Here is a 26710-nt window from a genome sequence, read left to right on the forward strand (position 1 = left end):
TTTAAATCAATCTCATTAGTAAATGTAAAAAGGCTGTAAGAATCAAATCCTTGAAACGTGGTAAGTGATATTCAAAAAGCATAATTCCTTTCCATCAGAATATGTCATAGGGTTTCCAAATAGCTATAGTCAAATCAGAAATTTTCCAGAACTATGGTAACTCAAGCAGTTCTATCCTCAAGTTATTTTGCTACAACACCCACCCCCAACCATCCATTTTTGAAATTCTGTGATCTTAAATTATAAATAAAGGACTAAGTAAAAAAACTTAACTACTGGTTCCTGAAGTCAAGTGACATTACTTCTCCCACTGAACACTTTCTGGAAGAGACGATATTTGATTTCTCCTTTCCGCCTCCAACTCCCAAAGTAGTATTTTAGCAGCCGAAGAGGATTACTGTGTTCTCTTTGCCCTCCTAAATAAAATTAACTAATTAAAATGTCAGGAGAACCTGGAACTAATCTGTTGGACACAATGATAGAATTCAAAACTTCTGAGCAGATTTAAAAATTATTTTTGAGGTCCGAACCCTACCTCTCATACTCTCTTTTAAAAATAAACTACAAAATAAACAAAAAGCTGTTAAAATGAACATTACTTATCATATTTACTGAGTTTGTCTCTCTCATAATGAAGACAAACGGGAAATGCTTCCAATCTTATATTCTGCTGAGAAAGGTTTTATTTGTGAACTAAATTTCTAAATCTAGTCAAGTGTACAATTTGTAGACTATCAAACTGTTCGTAGCATTTTCTCTACTCTGACTGTATTTATAATACCTCAAATAGGAAAAAATTCTTCCCTTGACCTTTTCATGGATTAATATTGCCGGTAAATAAAGCTTATTCCAACATATACTATGATATGCAAGTTAAGGTCATGTTTTCTAGTTTTATTACTGGAGTTCTTACTTTTCAGTTTAGTACTTGATCATGTCTCTGAGAAATTATAGTACAACAATTTATCAGTAATATGACAAATGCAGAAGAACCTGTTTCTTAGATTTCTCAGCCAAATCAAGGGATAAGCTGGTAGCTAAGTGACAGAAAAATGGAAAGTCCAACATGTTTCGAAAATAAGCAAAAAGAAATAATGTGAGCTAAAAATGACCTATTAGTTTCTACTGATCCCTCTAAATAGATCAGATTTATGTGGAACTCTCCCCTGCTCCCAAGAGTTCTTTGGACATGACCTAAGAATTAACCTGTCGGTTTCTTTTTTTTTTCTTCTTGTCAGATCTAGCAGTAATTCTATAGGTGTACATAGTGACTCAAAGATCTGCTGTGTCTACCAAACATAATTTAGGTAAATATGGATGGGAGTATGGAGATTAACTTTACTATTTGCTATATAAAATCTGACACACACAAACACACATGCCTTATTTAACTGTATTTTAAACTGAAAAAATGATAGGAAAATATAAGAGTTAAGAGCACAGGCTTTAATGTGATTTCCTAGAATGCCAGTTCTAACTATTAGCTAAGTGACCCTGGTATGCTATTTAACCTCTCTGTGCCTCATTTCCTCATCTGACAATGGGAGTAACAGTATCTACTTAAAGTTTTTAAGATTCAAATAAAATAACTTATCCCACGCAAAATGTTTAACAAAATGCGTAACACATAGTAAGCAGTATTACTTGCTATTTTAAAATCCCATCTATTTACAGTGCTCAACTTGAAGCACCCACAGTACCTCAAAAGCATAGTATACTACAGGAACCTGTATACCTGGGGGAACCCTCATTGACACTTCTATCTTCTCCAGTCCATTACCAAGTCTGATGCATTCTACCTTGGCATCTCCAGAGTCAACTGCACTCTCTCCACTTCACTGCCTTATAAGGGCCCTCATTATTTCCCAAAGAGGGAAAAGGGGGGTGAGATACAGGAGGCAAATATGAAGGAAAACATTAATTTGTCATCCACTTGAATTTCAATGACCAGATAAGAGAGAGTTTTAACTATGAAGACAAAGAGGTAGAAATCTGAGAAAAAACCAATATGACAACTATATTTTAGTGGCCTTTATACCCCAGAAAATCTGTTAGTTTAGAACATTAAAATGTAGTGTTTGCACTGTGTTCCCTCACAGTCAAGAATGGTCTACAGAACAAAGTGCTATGTGTACATATAAAAGAATTCTCTGCCTAAAAGGATATGTCAAGCAAGGCTTCACTAAATGGATATTTAAACCAGACCAATGGATATTTTAAAGAAATAGGGGAGTTCACTGTGAAACAGGAGTGCATGGGGACAGAGGGAGGAATAAATGGAAGAGGTATGGGACCCTCTTAGCTTAAGAGTTTGACCTGTATTCTACAAGAAACTGAGAGAGAATTTGCAAGTTGGGAAATGATATGAACATATCTGTGCTTCAGAAAGATCACAGAAACTAAGTACTCTTTTTCCGAATTCTGGGAATTTGGTAAGAGGTTACCACAGCTGAGAGATGGTGACCTAGGTTAGGGCAATGACAGAAGCAATCAAGAGAACACTGTGACTGACTAGATGGGTAAGGAAAGAAAAATAGGATGCAGCATGATCAAACATGGATAGTGAGGCCATTAAATCAGACTGGGAGCTTAAGAGGAACAGACTTGGTTCAGGAAGTATCTTTTATCTTTTGCAATAGGTCTTAAAGACAGCAGAGTAAAAACTGACAATAGTATGGACATGGTAGTAGCATCTCTTATTCTTTTTTTTTTTTTAAAGATTTTATTTATTTATTTGACAGAGAGAGACACAGCACGAGAGAGAACATAAGCAGGGGGAGTGGGAGAGGGAAAAGCAGGCCTCCCGCGGAGCAGGGAGGCCGATGCGGGGCTCGATCCCAGGACCCTGGGATCATGACCTGAGCCGAAGGCAGACGCTTAACGACTGAGCCACCCAGGCGCCCTGCATCTCTTATTCCCAAAGAGATCAGAAAGATGCTCACTGCCTGTATTCAAAAGGCTTCGGGCATGAAACAGAACACTGATTTGTTTAGCAAGATTATAAATGTACCATGTGCAATTTGTTCCACTCAATATTCCTGGGTTATTAATTTGAAATATGTAATTTATTTAGATGATGACAAATCTCAATTTTAAGGTTTATAGTTTTAGTCGTTAAGGCTTCATCAAATGAACTTTGATGGAGTCTTTTGCCAATTTATGAGAAACAGAAATACGAACAGAAAAGATTAATAGTGTACAAAACCAAAAACCTTTCTAGGCTTAATGAGTATCTCAGGGCAAAATATTCAGTGATTAACTTGTGTTGTACAATAAACCATAACATATAAAAATCATTTGCCCACAAAGTGCCACACAGTGTCTTTAGACTTGCTCCCTTTTCCTCTTTATGGGAAGCCTTTTGTAAACAGGCCAGTAACGATCTTTTATCTTATTTTCTCATTTCTTTAGGAATAATCAAGTAACTACTGCTATGTGACACCACTGCCAGTGTTTACTTCACATTCTTTCCTTAAGATCTAGTCTAAAAGAAGATTTATCTACTAAAAATCAACTTGAACTACTGTAAGCAAAATACAGATTTGCTCCTTTTTTTGTGAAAAGAACACCATTCTTTTTCAACTTCAACCTAAATTTTTCCATGTTCTTGCCTTCTCAAGTCTTTTCATAACCCAAATCTGATCTTTACATTTCTATATAGGAATATAATGTTGGATACAAGGCACAAGTAATTTCTCTACAACAATGTGGCCCAAGATATAAGCTGGCAAGTCTCATAGGCTGGCAAAAAGAACCATAAAAAGCTAAAATAACATCAAAGGATTCTATTCACATTCTTAAAACAAGAAAAATAACGAGGATAACAACCAAGCAAACCATTCCAGAAGAGCCTACTTTAGCCAAAGATTAATCAAATTAAGGATGCTATTATTATTCCACATAGCCCCAAGAGGTACAGTTAAAATAAAAAAAAAATTAATCATTACAAAATGGGAGGGAACTTGAAACAAAACAAAAAAAAATGAGGAGGGGGAAGAGGGAAGGAACCGGGTCATTAATGTCCTTTTTGGTATAAAGTATCAATATTTTTAATGGCTCTTTTCCAACAATACCACCAGGCATAGTGTATTAGTTAAGCCACTATTGCCTAAGTGCTGATAAAACTTAAAAGGATTTTTAGTAACTTGAAGTTATACACCTGCTCTTAGAGAGTTCTCAGCCATGGACTTCTCTGATTTATATACATAAGCATATACAAAAGCTAATTCCAGCAAAGGTATGACCAGACATAGTCTATCCTGGACATTTCTTTAGAAAGATGGTCTCTGCAATGCAAATCTATGAGTAAAGCTTAAACCACTGTTAAGGGAACTAAGAGGAATATTTCAGGCCACCTCAGACTTTGCTTTATCTAATAAGGTACATTTAAATAAAGCATTAATCATCTGACAGATTATGCAATTTTAAATTAAAAAGTTGAGTAGCACCATCTTCTGATAAAGTCACCAATGATATGTCATACACAAACATATTCCTAAATAGACTAATTAATCAAATGCACTTTTGTATTTTCATTTGAACATTAGAAAATGTCCAAAATAATAGAGACAATAAATAAGAGCCCAAGTGCCCCCAACACTCCTCTCCCATCAAACCAATCATCCAGTTACTAGGGATTTATTACACTTCTTAAAACTGTGCCAACACAGTGACATGCAAGGAAGATGGCTACATCATAAAGTGGAGTCAGGGTAACCAACAGTCCTGGTTTTAGCACTGTTAAGTCTTGTGTCTCAAATCCTCACTCCTGAGCAAATCAAGATGGTTGCTCATCTTAGGAGGAATACATCTTTTTTTTTTTTTTTAAGATTTTTTTTATTTATTTATTTGACAGAGAGCACAAGTAGGCAGAGCGGCAGGCAGAGGGAAAGGGAGAAAGAGGCTCTCTGCTGAGCAGGGAGCCCGATGCGGGGCTTGATCCCAGGACCCTGGGATCATGACCTGAGCCGAAGGCAGCCGCTTAACTGACTGAGCCACCCAGGCGCCCCAGGAGGAATACATCTTAAGAGGAATTTGCTTCCTCTTGTATTTCATAATCTTAAAGATATGAAACTGTGAAGTCTTAACATCTTGAGAACATTTTGAGGTACTATATACCTTGTCTTTTGCCACAACAGAATCATACTCTTCTCTGAAATAAAATATGGAAATTAAAAACCAAACTGTAAGGCACTTAGCGTAAGAGCCAAGTTGAATGTTTATGGTAACAGACAATATTTGTATAGTATTTACAATTTACAGTATATCTTGGCACGAGTTTTCTCATTTGGATACAAGTCTAAGGACATTTCTCTTGAAGAAACACTGTCCCTTGCTTAATTAGGAGTACCTTTCATCTAATTAGTATTTGAATATGTCTCAAGTTCAAGTCACTATGAAGGTTACAAAGATGAACAAAACATACTTGCTTTCAGGAAGCTTACAGTTTTGTAAGGAAAGATGAGATAAAAAATGTGAAAAAGATGAGAAAAATATTATGAAAATTTGAAGAGATGTCAGGAACAAATTTATGAAGGTGGCGGCAAATGAACAAAAGGCACAGCATTTCAACAGGGAAGAACACACTTGAGAGAAGTAAAAGCAAAGGCACAGTAGGCAGCAAAATGTAGGAATATGATTAGACTACCATAGAAAGCACAGTCCGAGTGGATCTCAGGGTACAAATAGGAAAATAAAAACAGCATGAGAATCTACAGTCAACATAACATAGATCTCTGAGTACTGGTCAAGAACCTGGTCTCATTTTATAAGCAACAGTACTGGATGTTTTGAAGAGAAAACCAAAGGTACTTTTTAAATGAATAAAAATAGTTCTAACAGAAGCCTGGACAATATGTCTAGAAATGTTAAGCATTTTATTAAAATATGATTAATAGATGGCTTTTAAAATGCATCAGTTTGGGGGCACCTGGGTGGCTCAGTCAGTTAAGCGACTACTCCTGATTTCAGCTCAGGTCATGATCTCTGGGTTTTGAGATCAAGCCCTGCAGCGGGGCTCTGCACTCACTCAGTGGGAGGCCCGCTTAAGATTCTCTCTCCTCCGGCGCCTGGGTGGCTCAATCGTTAAGCATCTGCCTTCAGCTCAGGTCATGATCCCAGAGTCCTGGGATCGAGTCCCACATCGGGCTCCCTGCTTGGCAGAAAGCCGGGAGCCTGCTTCTCTCTCTCCCACTCCCCCTTGCTTGTGTTCTGCTCTTGCTATCTGTCAAATAAATCTTAAAAAAAAAAAAAAGAAAAATCTTTATTAAAAAAAAATTCTCTCTCCTCCTCCTCTGCCCTCCCCAAAATAAATAAATCTTAAAAAAAGCACCACTTTGCAACAAAAACCTTTAATGAGATGATAAAAACTAAAATTAAGAGGTCAGAAACCATATACCGCATAGAGGAAGAAATTGCAAGCGACTGACAAAAGATAGTAAGACAATCAATAATTTTAGCTTTCTTTTATAAGACTGCATGAATACTGTGTACCTACCATGGGCAGACAGAACAGGTATCAGATGCATACTTTCAAGGCTCTCTATTTTTCACAACAGAATATTAACTTTGCTATCACACCACGTGGTATCCAAAGCATACTGAGATTACTTTTAGTTAATATCACTACCACACAACATGGCACCACTTAGCATATTTGCCCAAGATCTCACTTATATTGACAAATGAGGCAGATTTATGGGACAGGCCATACTTTTTGGATCTGTCCACATGCATAAAAAAATACTCAGTTAAGACTTAAATTTATCTCAGGGGACTGGATGGCTCAGTGGGTTAAACATCTAACTCTTAATTTTGGCTCAGCTCATGATCTCAGGGTTGTAAGAGGCTCTGCACTGGGCATGGACCCTGCTTAAGATTTTTTCTCTCTCTCCCTCTTCCTTGCCACCGCCCCCCCCCCCCCCCCCCCGCTTTCTCTTAAAAAAAAAAAAAAAAGACTTAAATATCTCATGGCGAGAGATATGTGTAAAGTTAATTGCTGCATAACCAGCACTTAACACAGTTGGAATATAGAAGGCAATTATTTGTTGAATGAATCAAAACCAGTTTCTTGCCCTAGAGGAGGGGCTGGGAAACTCTAGACCTCAGGCCAAATCCCATTTACTGCCTGTTTTTTTTGTAATTAAAGTTTTGTTGGAACACTGCCATGCAACTGCATATTGTTTATGGTTGCTCTGGTAGAGATGAATGGTTGTGACAGAGACTGTATGGTCCTCAAAGGCTAAAAATTTATTATTTGGCCCTTTACAGAAAAAGCTTACTGATACCTACCCTAAAGGCTAGAACCTGGAAGAAATAAGGATAGATCTTGTCTATTTATTCACAGGTGGCAAATGGGTTTTAGCTCAAACATCAATGCAAAATATAAATGGCTGCCTGGAGTGCAGTGTTGAGAATGATTCTGAGACCAACTCTGGTCCCAAAGGGAAAGAGTATAGTTCTCAATTATCAATGACTACTGTGGTTTAGGGGAAGGAGAAATAGGGTTTTAACTAAAAACATTTAAAAACTTTCGCCGTAGAATACTTTGATCTTAAATAACTAGCAGTGTTGTCTGATAGTTTTACAAAGATGATTAGCTGCAAAATAATATACAAAGCCCCCCCCCCCCCCCCCCGCAAGGAATCACTGAGAATGGTTTGCCTGAATGCTGAAGACTATCTACCAAAAAACAATGCTTTGGGTTCCAGCACAGTTGATGTTGCTCATTTTTATAATATTCACTCATTCACTCCATATTCATTCTTTATTCACTTAGTCAACAGATTCAGTTGTTTAAAACTATTCCTGAGGATAACTAAACAGTGTTATGAGGGGAACCTACGGCAAGAAGGTAAGTCCCCAACATGCCCTAAAACTCCATCAAGCTTTATATATAAAACTGTAAAGAAGGGGGGCGCCTGGGTGGCTCAGTCATTAAGTGTCTGCCTTCGGCTCAGGTCATGATCCCAGGGTCCTGGGAGTGAGCCCCACATCGGGCTCCCTGCTCGGCTGGGAGTCTGCTTCTCCCTCTCCCACTCCCCCTGCTTGTGTTCCCTCTCTCGCTGTCTCGCTCTCTGTCAAATAAATAAAACCTTAAAAAAAAAAAACTTGTAAAGAAGGGCATGTTGGGTAAAGTACTTTTACATTAGAAGCTAAATCTATTAAATTTGCCCACTTTGATTCTGGAAGTAGTTAATAAAGTAAACAGTTTCACATTGAAGGATTCACGCTACTGGAGCTCTGCAAAGTTTCCCTTTAGATTTTAGAAAATTCCTTTGTTTGCTGGACCAACCTCAAGTACTCGCGCCCTAGCTGCAAGGGAGGCCAGGAAAGCTAGTACCTGGCATTTTTACTTTCTACAAAGCAAGGTTGTTAACCAAGATTCACTTAGACATGTCTTTTCAGACACCGGTAAGTCTCTCTAAAAATAAATGTGAACACACACATCCATACATCTATATAAGACATTTTGAGGCAGATATTATGTTTCTGTTAGATACAGTCTGGCCCGTAAGGGCCACACCCTAGCATGACAGGACGTAAGGAGCCATGCATGGGATATCTGAAGAGGTGACAAAATCGCTCCTGGGAATGGTGGGAAGGAAGGTCTCAAAAGTCAGATCAAATTTAAATCTCAAGACACAGAAGCCTAGGAGAGCTAAGTGGTATCACAGCAGTGGTCATCAGTAACATCTCTCATCATAGTAGGGATTGTATGTGTTTGTGTGTGTGTGTGTGTGTGCACATTAAGTTTTTAAAAGTACCTCTGGAAGACTCTGATAACACCTCCCTGTTCCTCCTAAAGACCCTAAGACCTATATTCCTAGCAAAGAAAGGTCAGGGTTCACCCCTGACCATCATATTCATCATTTTGCCTTCAAATAACCGTCCCCCAATTTAATAAAGAAAGAGAAAGTCTCTGTTGTTCCTCAGGTCTGCAGAAATCAGATTCTTCAGTAATTTAAATAACCTGCTCTTAATGTCTTAACTTCCACAAGTCACAGAAAGCGATACAACCACTTCAAAGGGATGACTGTTACTGGGGGTAAGAATGCTAACCATGTATTTTTCTGTTGCAAGCTGAAGCCCTATCTTCTCCCAGTTTGCTGATTTATCATTCCAGAATTTAACACTAACACCAAAGGTGCTCAATAATGTTTTCTGAATAGGCTGCAGAATGAGATAACTATATTAACCAGAAATATCCCTCTTAGGGAAAATATCTGCTTTTATATATTTCAAGCAAATACTCTATGAAGTACAGTTTATGACCTGTTAGGGCAAAAGTAAAACACATCAGAAGTGAGGCACTTATAGTGCTAGCAGGTAAATTAGAATTTATGGGTAAAACTTCCAGAATAAACCACACCTGTTTTCATAAATGGAAGAACACCACAAATATTTCTTTTAATATAAATACTCAGATTTTACAAAACACCACCTTCCACAAGGATGGGGGGGGAACATTCTTTAAAACACAATTTTACAATCTGTTTCAACATAAGGCTGAATTCAGAAATAAACAGAATTAGTGTCTTCCATGACAGAAGGAATAAATGACTGCAAAAAATATTTTATTTCATTTTACTGTTAACCTCCTAACTAGGATTAAATGACAAAGCTTAATATGATTGCCCCAAATGCATTTGAAACCATAATAAGAATGCCATGACTTAGATTGTGGGTTCATAATTTGCATGACTAAATTAAATTCTAAATGAAATTTCAAGGCCAGGACATTCCTAATGGAAAATTCCCTAGTAAACCTGCCAAAAGTTCAGAGGAGAAAAATTAACCAACTAACAAAAAAACAGTGGAAGCAGAGGTACTTCCCATAATTTTCTCTGGTAATTTTAGTATCTCAATCTAAGCAGCAGTTTATGCTAGCTGCTTAATGCTGACACTGGCTTATACAACTAACTGTCTTATGAAGTTATTTTTGACTAATTAAAGTTCTTCCTTTTACACTTTACCATGTTCAGTTTGTTCAAAGACGCTCAGTGACCGAATAAAATAAAGGCCATTCAGAAAAATAAAATGCATGCCACACTTCAAAGCCCCAAATAATGCTTGTACTTGGCTTTCTCATACATTACTCCACTTAACTTGCATAATTAGTAGGTAAGTACTTTAAAAAAAAAAAGTCACTTCAGAACTTGCCTGTCTTGGCAATTCTATAAAATAGAAGTCAGTATCCAAAAAATAGCATATACATGTTTGCATTCTTGGATATTAGTATGTACCAAACGAATGGATTAAAAGCAACGAGAACCAAAGTTTGGGTGTTAATTAGGCTATCGGAATAAGGACAACATATGGGGAAACCACAAAAAGTGGGCAGGCACTTTCTGTAATCAATTCTGAGTTTCAAAGAAGCATCTTCAGATATTTCCTTCCATGTCAAAAATAAGTGATTCCATCAAGAATTTTTAGAGATTACCTTAGTCCTATAATATTCCTATCCCGATCTTCTATTGTACTCTAACTTACAATGAAATGTATTATGTAATTCTTAGAAACCTTATGAACTGGAAGACAAACCACATGATATCTTAAAAGACTTAAAAAATCTATTAAGAAATTGTGGCTAAAATATGAACTCTGAATCATTAAACATTTAAAAAAACCATTTATTATGTTCCAGGCACCAATACACACAGATGAATCTTCACTATTTCCAAACATTTAACTGGACTCCTAGGAATTAGGTGGTTTTCCCTATAGACTCATCAGCCTAAGCAGTGCATTCCATCCTTAATCTGTGTCAAAAAGAATTCCTTGGCAGAGACTATTTTTAAGCTAATTGCTTCAAAGTAACATTTTCACACCCTGATGTCCTCCCCAAAGACACAAAGTAATAAAGAGTAAAGCCTTTCCAACAATTTCAGATCCATTTCTCATAGTAGATATAATTTTTTTACACAGCAAAACTTCACTTAAGCACTATCATGAGGTTATTTATAGTTCTTATTCATCCCATTTAGTGACTATCCATGTTTCACTTTAGAAATATTGATTACTTACTAAAATTCAAAACAAATCTTTCCACAAAATTCTGAATTCCAAAGTACCCGAGACCAAGAATTTTAAGGGGACCTATAATCCATTTCATAAACATCTACCGTAGCAAAACACTCCTTTGAACATACTTTGCATTTTCTAATTTTTGTAGTTGCCCACCCTGATTCACTATTAGTCTAAAACTTACATACTCTTGATATCATGTACAGATCCCACCTCATTTATAATTTCTTCTTTGACTACTAGAGCCTAAGACTTTTCACTATTCCTTTGACTCTATAAGCACTCACCTGTATCACTCATTTGGGTATCAATTATTATTTTAAACTGCTATTTAAATTTCATACTAACTTTTCATGTCTTTGCTAAAAACCTTTTGTGCATAATTACTCAATTTAATCCTAACATACAGTAACTGAGAATAATTAGCTCTCAAAAACATGCAGTCAGATGAATGAGTCCTCCAGAGACAAAAGCCCTAAATAATGAGGAATTATAGTTGGAAACAGATACAACACATTAAAAAATTAGTGTAAGTAGCCTATGATGGGAACTGATAAATCATTGAACATCTTATGTATTCTTTTCATTAAAATAAAAAATGTTGGGCACTATGTGCCAGTTATTGGGCTAAGCATTTGAGATTGTGGTGGCAAAGTGACACTGTATTCCTGCTCTCTTGAAACAAACAGTTTAGAGGGCAAGAGAGAATAAATGGATAAATGTAATTATTGATTGTGGTAAGAGCTATGAAGATAATAAAGGGGATGCTCCTTTATATAAGGTGATCAGGAGAAACTTCCCTGTAAATGTACATCTGAGCCAGAGATCTAATGATACTTAGGCAGAATTGCAGACAGCTGGGGAAAGATCGTGCTGGAGAGTAGTTGTAAACACCCAATCTCAAAAGATGGTAAAGGTGGGTGCCTGAGTGGCTAAACCGGTTAAGCGTCTGTCTTCGGCTCAGGTCATGATCCCGGGGTTCTGGGACCAGCCCCACATCAGGCTCTCTGCTCAGCAGGGAGTCTGCTTTTCCCTCTGTGCTTCACCCCACTGGTACTCTCTCTCTCTATCAAATAAATAAATAAACAAAATCAAAAAAAAAAATGATGGTAAAGGGCTTGTTGGGTTAAGCTCAGAAGAAGTCCAATATGGGTAGAGCTTAGTGAACAATGGAGAGATAAAGTTGTGAAGTAAGCAAGAACTGGATCTGGCTTTTATTTTAAGCCAATGGGGTGGGTTGGAGGGTAGCTTGGACTGGAGGGTATTATATGATCTGATTTACATTTTTAAAAGATGATTTTTAAAACCTAGGTGGAGACTGAGGTAAAGGAGGACAAGAATGGAAACGAGTTAGGAAGGCCCTGAAGGAGTCCAAACAAGAGATGACTGGCTTAAACAAGGTAAGTATCACAGAAACACAGGATTTCAGAGTTCAAAAAGACCTAAACAGCCATTTCATCAAACTGGCTTATGTAAAGATAAGTCCTGAGAGAGAGAGAGAGAGAGAGAGACATTAACTTGTTCGAGGTTTTACAGCCAGTGCCAGAGAGAGAACTGAAGCCTGGGACAAAGCCTGGGATAACTGAAGCCTGAAGCCAGTTCAAAGTTATCGTCACTAAGCCATGATACTTAATAGGGTGGAATCCAAGGTCTAGCAACTACTGAAAACTAGCACATCATTTCTCAAATTTACCCCTCATGCTCAAAGGAATCAGCTAAAATTTACCAGGAAAATAAGTGTCCAATTTAAGCACTGAAGGTTCAGAGAAAAGTGCGTAAGAGTCTGTTGGGCAGTAAAAGTAAACGTACTCTCGAGTTACACTGCTTAGTGATGAAAACTTTTACTTTAACCCCATAATCTCGCAATAGATAGTACCAATTTATCTTCTACCCAGGACCATTTCTTGGGAGACAAGATTTATCAATCACTAAAGCATCACAAATGCTTTTCCAAGTGTTTATCATTCCTGTTAACCTGAACTCTAAAGTGAGTGCAGTAACAGTAGGTTTGCTCATTAGAAAGAGAACTTCTTAATCATCATCCTTATTCTTTTCTGCTCGATTTCCTGCCCTTCCCACCTCTCTACTGCCTATTATCACCATCATCACTTTCATGTAAACAATAGAAAAATGTTATGAATGCTCTTCTGTCCTTAAAAGCTTGCACATCCCGTCTGCTCTTTGTTGAAGGATGAAGTAAGGTGACAGGACTCTTGGAAGAAAGCAAGCTTAAATGTAAAAAATCTAAAATAGAGGAAGTTACAATTTTTTCAGCTAGCAACTAAAGCTGAATAAGCAATAGCCAGTGGCAACCTTGTGACTAATTTGGATGTCCTGAACATAAAATATGATCTCCGTCTGTTCCCTAATTCAGAACAGGCAGAACAGCTGACCAGGTAATTGTTTAATATAGAGAGAACTCAAGTTTCCTATTAAATTCCCTCCCTCACTGTGGGCTTAGCTCATGTAGGCAGGAGTTCCATAATGCTTATTCCTCAAAGCTACCCCAAAGTTAGCAGTTTTACACTTATTCCTCTTAACCACTCCACTCCAGGCCTCTGCCTCTTCCGTCAATGCTGTTCTTTCAACCAGTAGAACTCGGACTCACTACTTTCTTCACAGAACACACTCATTTTATTACCTCTAGGGGAATAACTGGCACTAAATTTCCAAGAAAGTACAGTATAATCTACAATTTACCTATCTTCTTTCATAATCTGAAACTTATTACTTGAACTGAATGGTTAGCCTAAAAATCCTTTAAAATTTGGAACTATCCTATGACAAAAGGTTTATAAAAATAGTTGTTAATAAGGATTGCTACGGTTGTTCTCGAACAAGCATGAACAAGAAACCGCTTTCTCCCAAAAGGTAAGAACATTATAATTTGTTTTAAAAATATCTACTAAAGGTAGACAACACAGCAAATACTCAGGTCAAAGAGACATTATTAAACCTGAAATGGGAAAAAGTCCATAGCTTTACTACAGGAAAGCTACTAAATATCCTAAACTCATGAAAGTCAACAATTAAAAACTTTTTTAAGGTTATGTCAAAATTTGGGCACACATGCAATCTAGGTGAATGAGTTATCAGATAGATGTACAAGTATTAAAACCAAGAAATACGCTTAAAAAATAACAATCACCTAATTTATTACAATGATCAAAAGGTGAATGGAATGCTCAAGGAGAAGACTATTAAAAAAGTCAATCTAGGGGGTGCCTTGGTGGCCTAGTCGGTTAGGCCTCCGACTCCTGGTTTTGGCTCAGGTTGTGATCTCCAGGTCGTGAAACTGAGCCCTGTGTAGGGCTCAATGCTCAGCAGCGAGTCTGCTTGAGATTCTCTCTCTTCTCCCTCTGCCCCTCCCACTCTTGCTCGCCCACACTCTCTCTAAAATAAATACATCTTTAAAAAAAGTCAACCTAAAATGACTATGTATTAATAAGAGATTTCAAGATGAAGTGCATGGAAATACTGCTTCACATATATCTCTGGTTCCTATTCTTATCTTCCCCTCCAACAAAAATCAAATAAATCAAAGACGTTATACATTGAGAGCAAAGCATGGAAAAACTAGTATACAAAAAAGTGAATTATAAGCACACAGCTGGGGATATTTTAGTAGCCTTTTCAGATAAATGTGGATATTCTCCTTTGATACTACACCAAAACTTAACAACTGGTTGCAATATACTGGAATGGAAAACCTTACCAATAAACTTTGGTCTGTTTTAACATTAAAATCCATAGGTCTAGCTAGAACTTAGGAAGGATTTCTTATGCATGCATGATTTTGTAACATCACGCACTTGGTCACTTGGAAAATACTTGTACAAAGAGTTATGCAGATCTTCAAATACTGACACATTATATATTATTTTTAAAAAACTATGTTCATTAACATCACCAGTATCATCAGAAAAATTTTCTAAATATTGGGAAGCTGTCAAGAGCACAGTGGCTGATACAAATTTTCCAAAAATCTAATTTTCATTTGAAAACTAGAACTTTATCACTGACCATAAATAGTGTTGATCTTTTCCTAAAAAGAAACAGGCTCATTTTGTTTATTTTCAAGAAAATGTCAGCTTAATACCCAAGTCTGAATAACTCTGAATAGTTTTTCAGGCATTCCTTCAAGTAAAAAAAAGTATTCATGAAGAAAGTGGCTGGTTGAGCTTGCAACTGCAATAATTACACAAATGCTTTTCCTATAAGACAACCATTTTACCCTCAATAGAACAGCAAGATAGTGTTTGAAGCATACTTTCCATTTTGTCATACTATATTGAAATAATATGTATAAGAGCCAAGATTTGATAAAAAAAATTTTTTTTTTAACTTCAACAAGTGCATTTAGGTTAAAGTTTTTTGTTTTTTAATGCATGGCAGTGAAGAATACAATGATACAGCGTGGTGCTCTGACTTATTTGTTCTAAGGTGCCGAAAGTTTTACTCACCACTGCTTTTGTTACCATTATTACAAATGTCCACGCAGTGAAAAAGGCAAAGAACATCTCAGTATTATTGTAAAAACAGTTTTGTATTTGCAGATTCCTGAAAATGTCCAGGCAATCCCCAGGATTCCTTGGAGTATATTTTGAAAACCCCTGGGCTAGACAATCCGTTAAGCTATTCACAATCACAATTATTCTTTCTTAGTCCTTATTCACGCCTTAATATAAATAACTTCAATTGGGAGAAGCGATGCTACAGAGAAATAAAAGTTTTATAGAACAATAACTAATACTACATTAGTATACTCTTTTATAATCATTTATAGATAATACTCCACTTAATCCTCAAGAACTCTAAGTATATGCCACTGTTCCCACTGAGGAACCAAGGAGGTAGGAAAGGTTCAGAAAAGGAGGTACGAATTTTGCCTAAAAATTCATTGTACTGGTGTGATTATATATGACATTAATTTTTTCCTTTATATTTTTCTGTGTTCTAAACACTTTAATAAGAAAATTCAAAAGACATACATTTAAAAACTCAGCCAGTCTTACCAATACAAACTCAATGCAGTATCTCAAATTGCACAATTTCAAGAGAAGAAAACACACGTATTTATATACTTCATCCCTATTCTTCTTTATTATCTGTACAGTACAGAATTCAAGATTACCCAGGGATTCCTGAGTTTTGTTATCAAGGAGCGTAACCATAACTTATCAATCTTAGGTAGCAGCTATAACTTTGCTAGCATTACGTAGTAATAGTAATAGTCTCACTGTAACCTTAAAACACAAGCCAACAGCTGGATGCAATATGCATACCACTTTGACATCCAGAACCTACTAATTAGTTTATATTTAGTTTTTATTTTACTGAAATCCTCAGTCCCATTAACTGAGAACTTTCAGAAAGTCTCCTAATTTTTTTTAGAATAAAGTGACTTGGAAAAATATATTCCAATGTATAAACTTTAAAAATATAAATTTTAGAAGACACAGATAATTAGAATTTTATTTTACGTAACATTTTCCATTTCCTTTCCAGAAGCTTTTGCCAAAAACTACTATTAAATGGACAAAACAGATTTTCTTTCATCTTTTTTCTTTTCCACAAGGCAAAGAGGAAAGCAACAGGTAGAGGTAATCCACTATTGGGGCAATCAGTTCACTGCATATTTTCAAAATAAAGTTATTCAATGAAATGCTAAGTTTTGAATATAAGAAAAAAATCCATTTTATTAAAAGTACGTATTTACTGAAATAAATTTTCAAAGCAATACTGAAAAATTCAGCAAGATCTATAATGTGAAGATGATGTGATTCCAAGAAGTCAATAATTTAATGCAATCAAAATGATTTATAACTGATTTAAATAAATGCTCTCTTCCTTTAACATCTTTATTGAGTCTACTTGGACAACAGTTAAAAACACTGAATTCCTCACCACTGGAAAAGATTACCTAGCAAATTATCTCATGAGATCAGAATGGTTTAAATTTAAAAGGTCTCACTGGTTGTATGTATAAAATATATAAAGTATATAAAGGAACTTAACTACAAAATTATAAAATAGCATAACTACAAAAGTAAGCTTTAGAAACCAACTCAATGTAAAATCCAAAATCAGAACACTAGATAATTTCTCTCTATGGCTAGAGAGACTGGGATTCTTAATTTAAAAGTGAACATATATATATATTTTTTAAGATTTTATTTATTTATTTGACAGACACAGCGAGAGAGGGAACACAAGCAAGGGGAGTAGGAGAGGGAGAAGCAGGCTTCCCGCCGAGCGGGGAGCTCGATGCGGGGCTCGATCCCAGGACCCTGGGATCATGACCTGAGCTGAAGGCAGACGTTTAATGACTGAGCCACCCAGGCACCCCTAAAAGTGAACATATTTCTAGTACTCAAGTACCTCAAATACAATAAACTTTAATCATAGTTCTATTCCAGAATATTGTTCTGTATAATAAAAACCAGATGGAATTTCTTCAGTTCATGTTGCAGATATTTTTTCTTTTGATAAGTAATTTAAATATTATTTAAAACATGGTACCTTTCCCTAAATATTCATGTCTTTCTAAGTTTCAAGGCTCTTTGGAAACAGTTTAAAAATTCTTGATCCTCTATTAATGCTGAGCAAAAATTCTTTCTAAATCGCTACTGAAATAATATATACCCTAATTTGACTAACACTAGGAATAAACACACCAGTGTTAGGAAGTATGGAATAGTGGTATTTCTTTTTGTTTGTGGAACATTTTAAAAAGTGGTTTTAATTTTTTAAAGGCAGCATAACCTTTCTTCTTTAAAACAGGAATTCTATGACTAGAATCCAGTGTTCAACTAGGCTCAAAGTACAACAGATTATATATATAGAAAGCTAGTCTTTCCTGCAAATGGATAAACTCATTCTATTCTTTGTAGCTACTGCTTCAAATGTATTCATGAGATTTCCAAAGAATTAATAAATTAAAGACTTAAGTCCTCAAATGGTAATTAGTACCTTTGGATACTATTGCAAAATATCTAAGAACACTGAAAAATATTAGGCTTTCAGCACAAGTGTTTCAGCACATGGTACAGTACTCCTGTTTATTGAAAAATTTATCCAATGTTACAATGAATCATTGCATCAGCCAAAATGTCTGTTCTTAACTTTTTCTATAAGAAATTCAACTTGAAAAGGCTAACAGTAAAAACTTCAGCCTAATCTCTAAGACTATGGAGTCCTCAAAAATGATAAGAGGGGAAAAATAATCAAGGCATTTATTTTAATCACAGCCTTATGTGGTCCCACAAAGTTTAAGATCAATCTTATCAAAGTTTTTCTATAGACTGAACATGTGACATCACTGCCACAGCAACAAAAAAAGCACTTTTGACTATTTAGTTCATAAATACTAAACTATTCCTGGTGTGTCAAATTTACACAGTACAGATCAATACCCACCCTCTTTATCCATACATACACAGGAACACATTATTTTAAGTCTAGGAAAATGACATGTGTGCTTTCAGTGAGATCTTGGTATTCAATAATAAAATCGCTTATTTAAAATTACACATTTGGGAAAAAAAAAAATAACACCTGTGTAAAACAGCCAAATTTTCTCTGTATTCAGATCCAGTTTCACTGATTAATTTCACTCCCTTAACAAATATTCATCAAGTACCTACTACAAAAGTCAAAACTGAACATGAGCAATTTCTCACCCAAATCTTAGACTTTATATTTAAAACATGTATAGTTAGTTACTATGTTATCAACCTCTCAATAGGCCTTCTACTAGTCTTGAATTACACTAGAAGATGCACTTAATATGGTATTTATGTACATGATCAAAGTTTTATGATTAATTCTTTATTACATCTCAACAGATACTCCTTACTTGATGGCCCCTTACCATGGTGGTTCACTTCCCCTTTATATGGCTAAGAGAAAATATTGGAATTCTAATAAGGATTGTTTTGAGGATAAAATGAAAATCAATTTGTAAAGTTACCTGGGTGGCTCAGTCGTTAAGTGTCTGCCTTCGGCTCAGATCACGATCCCAGAGTCCTGGGATCGAGCCCCGCATCGGGCTCCCTGCTTGGCCAGGAGCCTGCTTCTCCCTCTCCCCCTGCTTGTGTTCCCTCTCTAGCTCGCTCTCTCTGTGTCAAGTAAATAAATAAAATCTTTAAAAAAAAAAAAAAAGGATTCCAAAGCCAATGTAGAAATGTTTCTTTTGAAGGAAGACAAAGTTCTCTTCAAATATTCTCAAATGTTCACTACAGTTATTTCTTAAGTCTAAATGCTAAACACTTGTTATCTGCACAGCCAAGGTTCTAGGAACTAAGAATACAATGGGGAATGCAATGGTCCCTACCCTCATTATGCTTACATTTAACAAACTGGTATTATCTATGTGCAATGTACCATGCCAGTGCTTTGGTGCATACAAAGAAGACATCCTGTCCTTGGACTTTACAACTTAGTGGAATAGGTAACAAAAATCGTATGAATAACGATAACAGAACAGTAACAGAATGTTAGAAGTGATAGGTGTCACAGAAAGAAAAGAGATGACTTTCATGGAGTGAAACCTGGGGGTGTTATGGGGAGAATGCAAAAGAGAAGAGTAATTGTTTTCATGCCCTCTATCACATTTTTAAATTAAGCCAGTTTATTATCGGGTTCTTCAGTTGTATTCTGATACCTGGCACATTAAAACTAAACTGGCTACAGGTGTTTTAAAAATTTACTTTGTGGCTTCCTCAGATACGGCAACCTCACAATTTATTGAGAATGCCAAAGAAGAAAATCCAAGTGAAAACAGTGTGTCATGCAGAGTTTAAAAGCAGGAAGGGCTCAAATAAGACCATCATTCAGGGCTCTGTGTCCTTAAAGTTATTTAACCTCCTTGAGTATCAATTTCCTTTCCTAAACCTGGGAATGTGGTTCTTCCACACTATTTGACTAAGGTACTAACATTTTGTATATGATGGTTATCCCGTAAAAATGTAATTCACTATAAAAATACTCTATTTCTTTCTCCTGGTTCTCTATTACATACTGTCCTAAAAGTCAGCAAGGCCACTAACTAATCTTATCTTTTCCAGGCCTCAGTTTCCTCCTCCATAACATGAGAGGGTGGGACTGGATGACCTAAATAGTCCCTTCCGGCCCTTAAAAAGTCCCATGACTCCATTATGACTCAAATACTATTCAAGAGTCAGCTTTGAGGAGAGATCGGAGTTTGAAATTAAATGAACGTCTCCCTTTTTTAGTTTCTTGCTAAGATAAGGTTTTGTTGCGCAAGTCTAAACAGCATTCTAATTACAAAAAAGAGTCAAAAATAAATTTGCGAGTTAGAAGCTTTAAGTTGTAAGCACTCGATATATATTAGATGCTACCAGCAAAACAAAAATCCAGTTAGACTGAATTAATCTTAAAATACTAAAATCACAATGTTAATTTAGTGTCAACTTTCTACCCCGTTAAAAATGTAATTTCCCGTTACTGTAATACAGAACTGCTTACGTTCCTTCCAAACAAGAGTTGCAGGGCCAAAATGTTTTGCTAAACTAATGGGGGGGGGGGGAGGTGGAGCGAAGGGGAAGCAAATCCTGTGCTTAAACTCGCAAGGATGATCTTTTCTCCAAAAGTCATCAGTTCTTTTCAGAAGAAAAATCCAAATGGCCCGGTTAATTGGGGTAATTTTAAATAAAACTCATGGTGCTGACAGTTTTAGGATTAGACACATCGAGTTGGCGAAAAAGAGAAGACGACAAACTTCCTGGATTTTGTCTCCCTCTGTAAGAGAAAAGAGATTTCCTCCTGCTGACGAAGGGAAAGGCCCCTTTAACAGTTTTTCCCTACGCGGTGGTTGCTGCCAGACTAGGTGGGGCTCCCTCCCCTGCCTTCCTCCTGCCACTTCCCGCAACAAATGGAGCAAACCAGTCCCGTTTCAGGCAAACTTTTTCCCTGTCAGGCTGGAGCCTGCAGGGCGCCGGGGAGTGGTTTCCCCCGAACGCTCCTCGTCCTGGCTCGGGGCTGGGGGAAGCTGCGTCTTCTCAAAGGACAACTTTCTGGTTTCCGTTCTAACTTCCACCCACACCCAGGAGGGCACCGAGGTGGCCAGCGAGGGGGCTCCGGGGCGGGGGACGAGTGCTCCGGGGAGCCGGCGGGGGACGGCGGGCAGCAAGAGAAGCTGCGGCGGCCGCGGACAGGAGGCAGCAAGCGGGTGTGTGTGTGGGGGGGGTCCTCGGGCTCTCACTTCCTCCGCCATATTTCAGACATTTGACCCCTTCCGCAAAGCGCGCTGTTCCCCCGCGGAGGCGGCGGCGGCAGCGGCTGCTCGTCCCCGCCGGCCCGGAAGGCAGCGCGCTCGCCGGCCGGGCGCCGGGCCCTCGCACCACCTGCAGCGCACCGTGAAGCCGCCGTCGCCGCCACCAGGGTCCCTGACCGCCGCGCGCGCCCCGCCCGGCCCGCGCCGCACCCCACCCGCTCCCCTCAGCCGGCGCCCGGCCCCCGCCCCGCGCGGCCGCCGCCGCCGCTCCCCTCAGCGGCCACGCACGCACTCTGCGAACCTCTCACGCTGTCACCGGGTCCCCGCAGCCCGCGTCGCCCCGCGCCTCGCGCTCCCTCCGGGTCGCTGCTCCCGGCGCCACGGCGCTCCTGCCGCTGCCACCGCCGCCGCTCCGGCTGGTTTACACGCCTGACTCTGGGCGAGGTTTGGCGGTGTCGCCTTGACGTCAGGCGTTCAGCCTCGCTCTCGCTTCCGTCCGCGGGCGGGGCGCGCGAGTGCGCGGCCGAGGAAGGGGCGGGGCCGCGGGGCGGAGCGAGGGGAGTCGAGGGGCGGGGCTTTGCGCGCCGCCGCAGCGCAGGCCGGACACACGCGGCCCCCTTCGCTGCGAGTTCTGGGCGGTGTTTCTCTCCCACCTCTAGAGCCCCTTTAGCTTCGCCTGGGCCACCTGGCTCAGGGCAGATGCGCGTGTCGACTTCCCTGACCTCAGCGGGTTACAGTGAGGCGAAGGGTTTAGAAACCCTCCGAAACTTAAAAGGTGCCTTTAATGCAAACTAATTCAGTCACCAACGCCACCCAACAGTTGGTGCTCGCGTATTCCTTTGTGCTGGGGAAAGCGGCTGGGGAAGTAACAGAGCGTGCAGTTTCCACACACCTAGATCTCTCACGAAGGAAACCAGGCCAGGGACCTTCTATAGCTGAGGGTAATCATGGGTGGGGGCCAAATTGGGCACGGTCCTTTTCATTCTTGAACGGGTTTTTCTCTTGACAAGTATTTCATACACTGGTGTCTTAACCTCGGTGAAATCTTTCCAAATTACCCTACCAAACTCAGTTAACAAATCCATGATCACAAACAACTTGGTACTCTGTACCTAAATCAACTATTTGTATGGATAAAATAAATTGCATATTTAAATGCACGACTCGGACACTTTAAAGGGTTACTCATAGGTAGGTTTATGGTGAGACTACCGGGCAACAAAAAGCACTTTCTGTTCCAAAAATGCCTTGTTCCAAAAAGGGTGGGAACTTAACGAGGGAACTTAAATTATTAGAGAAAAGACTAAAATGCAACTACCCTTCGTACAAAACATCAGCTCTTTTATGAAACAAAGTTTTGATGAAAGAAGAGATTCGAAGAGAGCAAAATGCAAGGAAAAGTAGGGATTGGGAAGTAATTGAAAACTAACTTTTGCTTAGTTCAGCTTAACTTTATTCTTGAAATAAATTCTGGTGAACTTTGATGAACTTGGAAGATTAATAAAAAGTATGATTAATTTCACTCCTGTAAAGAATACTAGAAATTGAAAACTTAACCAAGTTAAAGAATAGATAAGCATTAATTATAATTATCCTAAGTTTTCTGTATGTAAGTGCTTTCTAGGTATCTCTCAATTTAGGTTGATTGAATGTTACATATTTCTGCAATTTCTGTTTCCTTAGAAAACCCTTTTTTAATGGAAATTTCAAAGGCAAATTTCAGAGCAGTCTGCAGGAATTGTTTTTTGGTTTTTTAAAAAGATTTTATTTATTTATTTGAGAGAGAGAGCGTGTGTGAGCCGGGAGAGGGGCAGAGGGAGAGGGAGAAGCAGACTCCCCGCTGAGCAGGGAAGCCCCACATGAGGCTTGATCCCAGGACCCTGGGATCATGACCTGAGCTGAAGGCAGATGCTTAACCAACCGAGCCACCCAGGCACCCCAGTCTGTAGGAATTATTGTAAATTCTAAATGAATGAATTTTAAATAAATTAGACTTTACTGACTTCAGTTATTGCATGGAACTTTGATCAAGTCTGAAAGCCTGAAACTTAAGTTCGTGGAAGCAGGTGTTACTTGGGTATACCTGTGTTTTTTCTTCTTTCTTTCTTTCATCTCTCTTTGACTTTGGGCAATTGATTTTTTATTTATTTATTTTTTTCAAAGTCAGTTTTAGAAGATTGGAGCTAGGATTATTTAGTTTGAGGGAATACTTTATTTTAATTAAGAATACTTTTTCTTCTAAAAGACTAGAAATCATTACACTTTTTTTTTAAGCTTCTATTTATTTATTTGAAAGAGAGAGAGTGAGCATAAGCAGAGGGAGAGGCAGAGGGAGACAGAAAGGGAGAAGCAGGCCTCCCGTGGACCAGGGAACCCGATGCAGGGCTCGATCCCAGGACCCTGGGATCATGACCTGAGTTGAAGGCAGACGCTTAGCCAACTGAGCCACCCAGGCGCCTTGAAATCATTACACTCGTATTAAACTATTATCTTTATACAGAGAATGCCAGAATCTGCATGTCTTAGCACCAAACTCACTTTTGGGTTTGGAACCCAGGTTCCTGTCTTCTTGAAATATTCACCAGGATATCCCACTGGCAACTTCAACTGGTCATGTTTGCCGACTGAACCGGTCATCTGTCACCGGACTAGTTTTCATTTGTTCATTGTATCACCATCTTTTAAATTAGCCATTCTCCAAGCCTGATACTCCTTTTTCTGCCTTTTCTCAAACCCATCAGTCAATTGGCACATCTGTTAGGTAGTAATTCATTTCTAGTAAGACCTCAGTTGTTTAGGTTGGCACTACCTCTCCACTCCTGGACTTTAGCCACACCTTCCTACCTTGTCTTGTGGCCTCTTGTCTGGTCCTGCTGTGATCTATTCTACACATTGTTGCCAGATGAATTATCTTAAAGCATCCTGAGCAAGTCACTCTTTTCCTCAAAGAGCCTCCAGTTACTTGGTTGCCCTACCAAAATAAAGTTAAAATCCTTCTAGAGTATCTTACTCTTCCTTCTCACTTAAAACTGCCTTACAGTCAGAGTGGACTTTTCATCTTGCCCAAATATAGTGCTTTCCCACTGCTCTGGTGTGTATAGGTGATTTCCTCTGCCTGAAGTGTTCCTTCCCACTCTTGCCTGCTAATCAAGGTCCATTTACTTTCTCCAAGAAAGACCATCTTTCCAATCAAGTGTGGTCTGATATTTTCAATTTAATGTGGTCTCTTCTCTTTGGAATCCCCATAACACTCTATTGCTCCTTTCTTTTGTCACTTATATTCTACCTTCCTACTAGAATAGGGGTTTGCAAACTTTTCCTGTAAAGAGCCAGATGGTAAATATTTAAGGCTTTGGGGGCCAGATGGTCTTTGTTGCAGCTACTCAACTCTGCCTTTGTTGTGCAAAACCAGCCATAGGATACATAACGAATGAGTGTGATGATATTCTAATAAAACTTTATTTATGGACACTAAAATTTTAATTTCATATAACTTTCACATGTCACAAATCTCTTCCTCCCCTTCTTCCGCCCCTTCTTCTTCTTTCTCCCCTTCTTCTTCTTCTTCCTCTTCCTCTTCTTCTTCCATTTAAAAATGTGAAAACCATTCTTAGCTCATAGCTGTACAAAAACAGGCAGTGGGCTGGATTTGTCCATGTTTGCCCTGCTGTGCTCAGGACCAGCTTCATGGGCCTGTGACAGGGCCCTGTGCTTAGAAAGGCTCAATGATCAGTTTAATGCTCTGATGTCATCATCTTGAAATTTTTAATAATTTTGAACAAAGGGACTGCATTTTCACTTGGCATTGGGTTCCTCAAATTCTGTAGCTGGTCCTGCGTATACTAGAAGGGAAAATCCATAAGATGTGTATTTCTCATGTTTGGTATAGTGCTTTTCACATAATAGGCATTCAAAATGTATTTGTTGAGAGATTTCTCAGGGTTGTATTTGTATTGAGCAGTATTGAAGAATGAGGTAACACCTCCCCAAAGAGCAGAATTGTTTCTGCTCACTATAAGAGCAGTACATCGCCTAAACCCAGGGTTCCCTCCTGTATCACAACCCCCTGCAAGTGTGCATCCATGTAAGTCTACTTTCATTGCCCCCAGGGAACTAGGGGACATATAGAACTGGTGCAAGCATGATGCTCTGGCTACTGCTTTTGCTGTGAGTAATAAAGTCCTTTGTCTCTCTCAAAAAAAATGTATTTGTTGAATTTTCTATTCCTAAGGCACTGTGGAATAGTGGAGAACATGAGAGAGTTTAGCTTCACCACTTATTAGCTGCATGGTCTTGGGCAAATTCCTTAATCATATTGAGCCTTGATTTTCTCATCTATAACATGGGGATAATAATCTCTGCCTTATGGAACTGTTTAGATTGAATATAGAAAATAGCCATGTCTTAGACCCTGGGAGTGGATGAAGCTCAAAATTAATTTTTTCCCTTTTAGGGGAAGTAAATTAATAGGATGCTTATCTAGAACTCTTGCTTATTTAACTGTATTTAGCAGTATAATACTGTATTTAACAGTATTTCTAATTTTTCATGTTATTTGCTTCCTTAAAAGTTATAATTCAAATGACATCTATACCTCATTAGTTTCATTTCAAAAGTCCATATAAGGGGTGCCTGGGTGGCACAGTTCGTTAAGTGTCCAACTCTTGATTTTGGTTCAGATCATGATCTCAGGGTTGGGGGATCAGGCCCCACGTGGGGCTCCATGCTCAGTGCAGAGTCTGCTTGAGACACTCTCTCCCTCTCCCTCTGCCCCTTCCCCCATTTGTGTTTTCTCTCTAAATAAATAAATAAAAAAAATATTTTTTAAAAAGTCCACATAAATAAAAGTCTTATTGCAAATCCAAAATTGGATTTCAAAAATCCTCATATTTAAAATTTTCCTAATTAACAGTTAATGATTATTAGCATTAATAAGAGTCATGCTGTTTAACTTCCAATTAAATATGGTATCAAGAGGATTGAAAGTCATTAACCTTAAATATTATTATATTATTTCATTCACAAATGAGCAGTAGTGAAATTTGATCCTTTCAAGGCACTTTCTTACTGTTTTTGCCCTCTGTTGTGTGTATTCATGTATGTATGTGTGTGTGTATATATAATGTGTATATACATATATATAATACATATTATATATACACACACACACATATATACACATATATAATATGTATGCGTATGGTATATATGTAACATGTACATATATGTATAATATATATACACCACTGTATATAATGTTTAGTATATAAATATAGTTCTATTCCTTTGCAGTATCCTGCACAGCTGGGGTTGGAGGTTGAGAAGGATAAGAAGGCTGCTTATTGATGTGAAAGAGGAAAAACCATGGCTTAACTTTCCAGTTAGGTTCATTCTGGTCTTTTTGGTCAAACATTGGTTCCAAACTCTATGCAGACATTTTTATAAATT

General features: G+C 38.1%; 1 protein-coding gene across 1 annotated transcript in view; it reads right to left on the reverse strand.

The window, feature by feature from the left end:
• RAP1B (RAP1B, member of RAS oncogene family) overlaps positions 1–21748 on the reverse strand; it is a 46729-nt gene extending 24981 nt beyond the window's left edge. Inside the window, exon 1 of the mRNA XM_032420366.1 lies at positions 21564–21748. The gene's annotated coding sequence lies outside the window, so the exon portion shown is untranslated. The remainder of the gene's footprint in view (positions 1–21563) is intronic.
• Positions 21749–26710: the final 4962 nt, after the last annotated feature.

The sequence above is a fragment of the Phoca vitulina genome, unplaced genomic scaffold (assembly GCF_004348235.1).
Source record: "Phoca vitulina isolate PV1807 unplaced genomic scaffold, GSC_HSeal_1.0 scaffold23, whole genome shotgun sequence".
Classification (NCBI taxonomy): domain Eukaryota; kingdom Metazoa; phylum Chordata; class Mammalia; order Carnivora; family Phocidae; genus Phoca; species Phoca vitulina.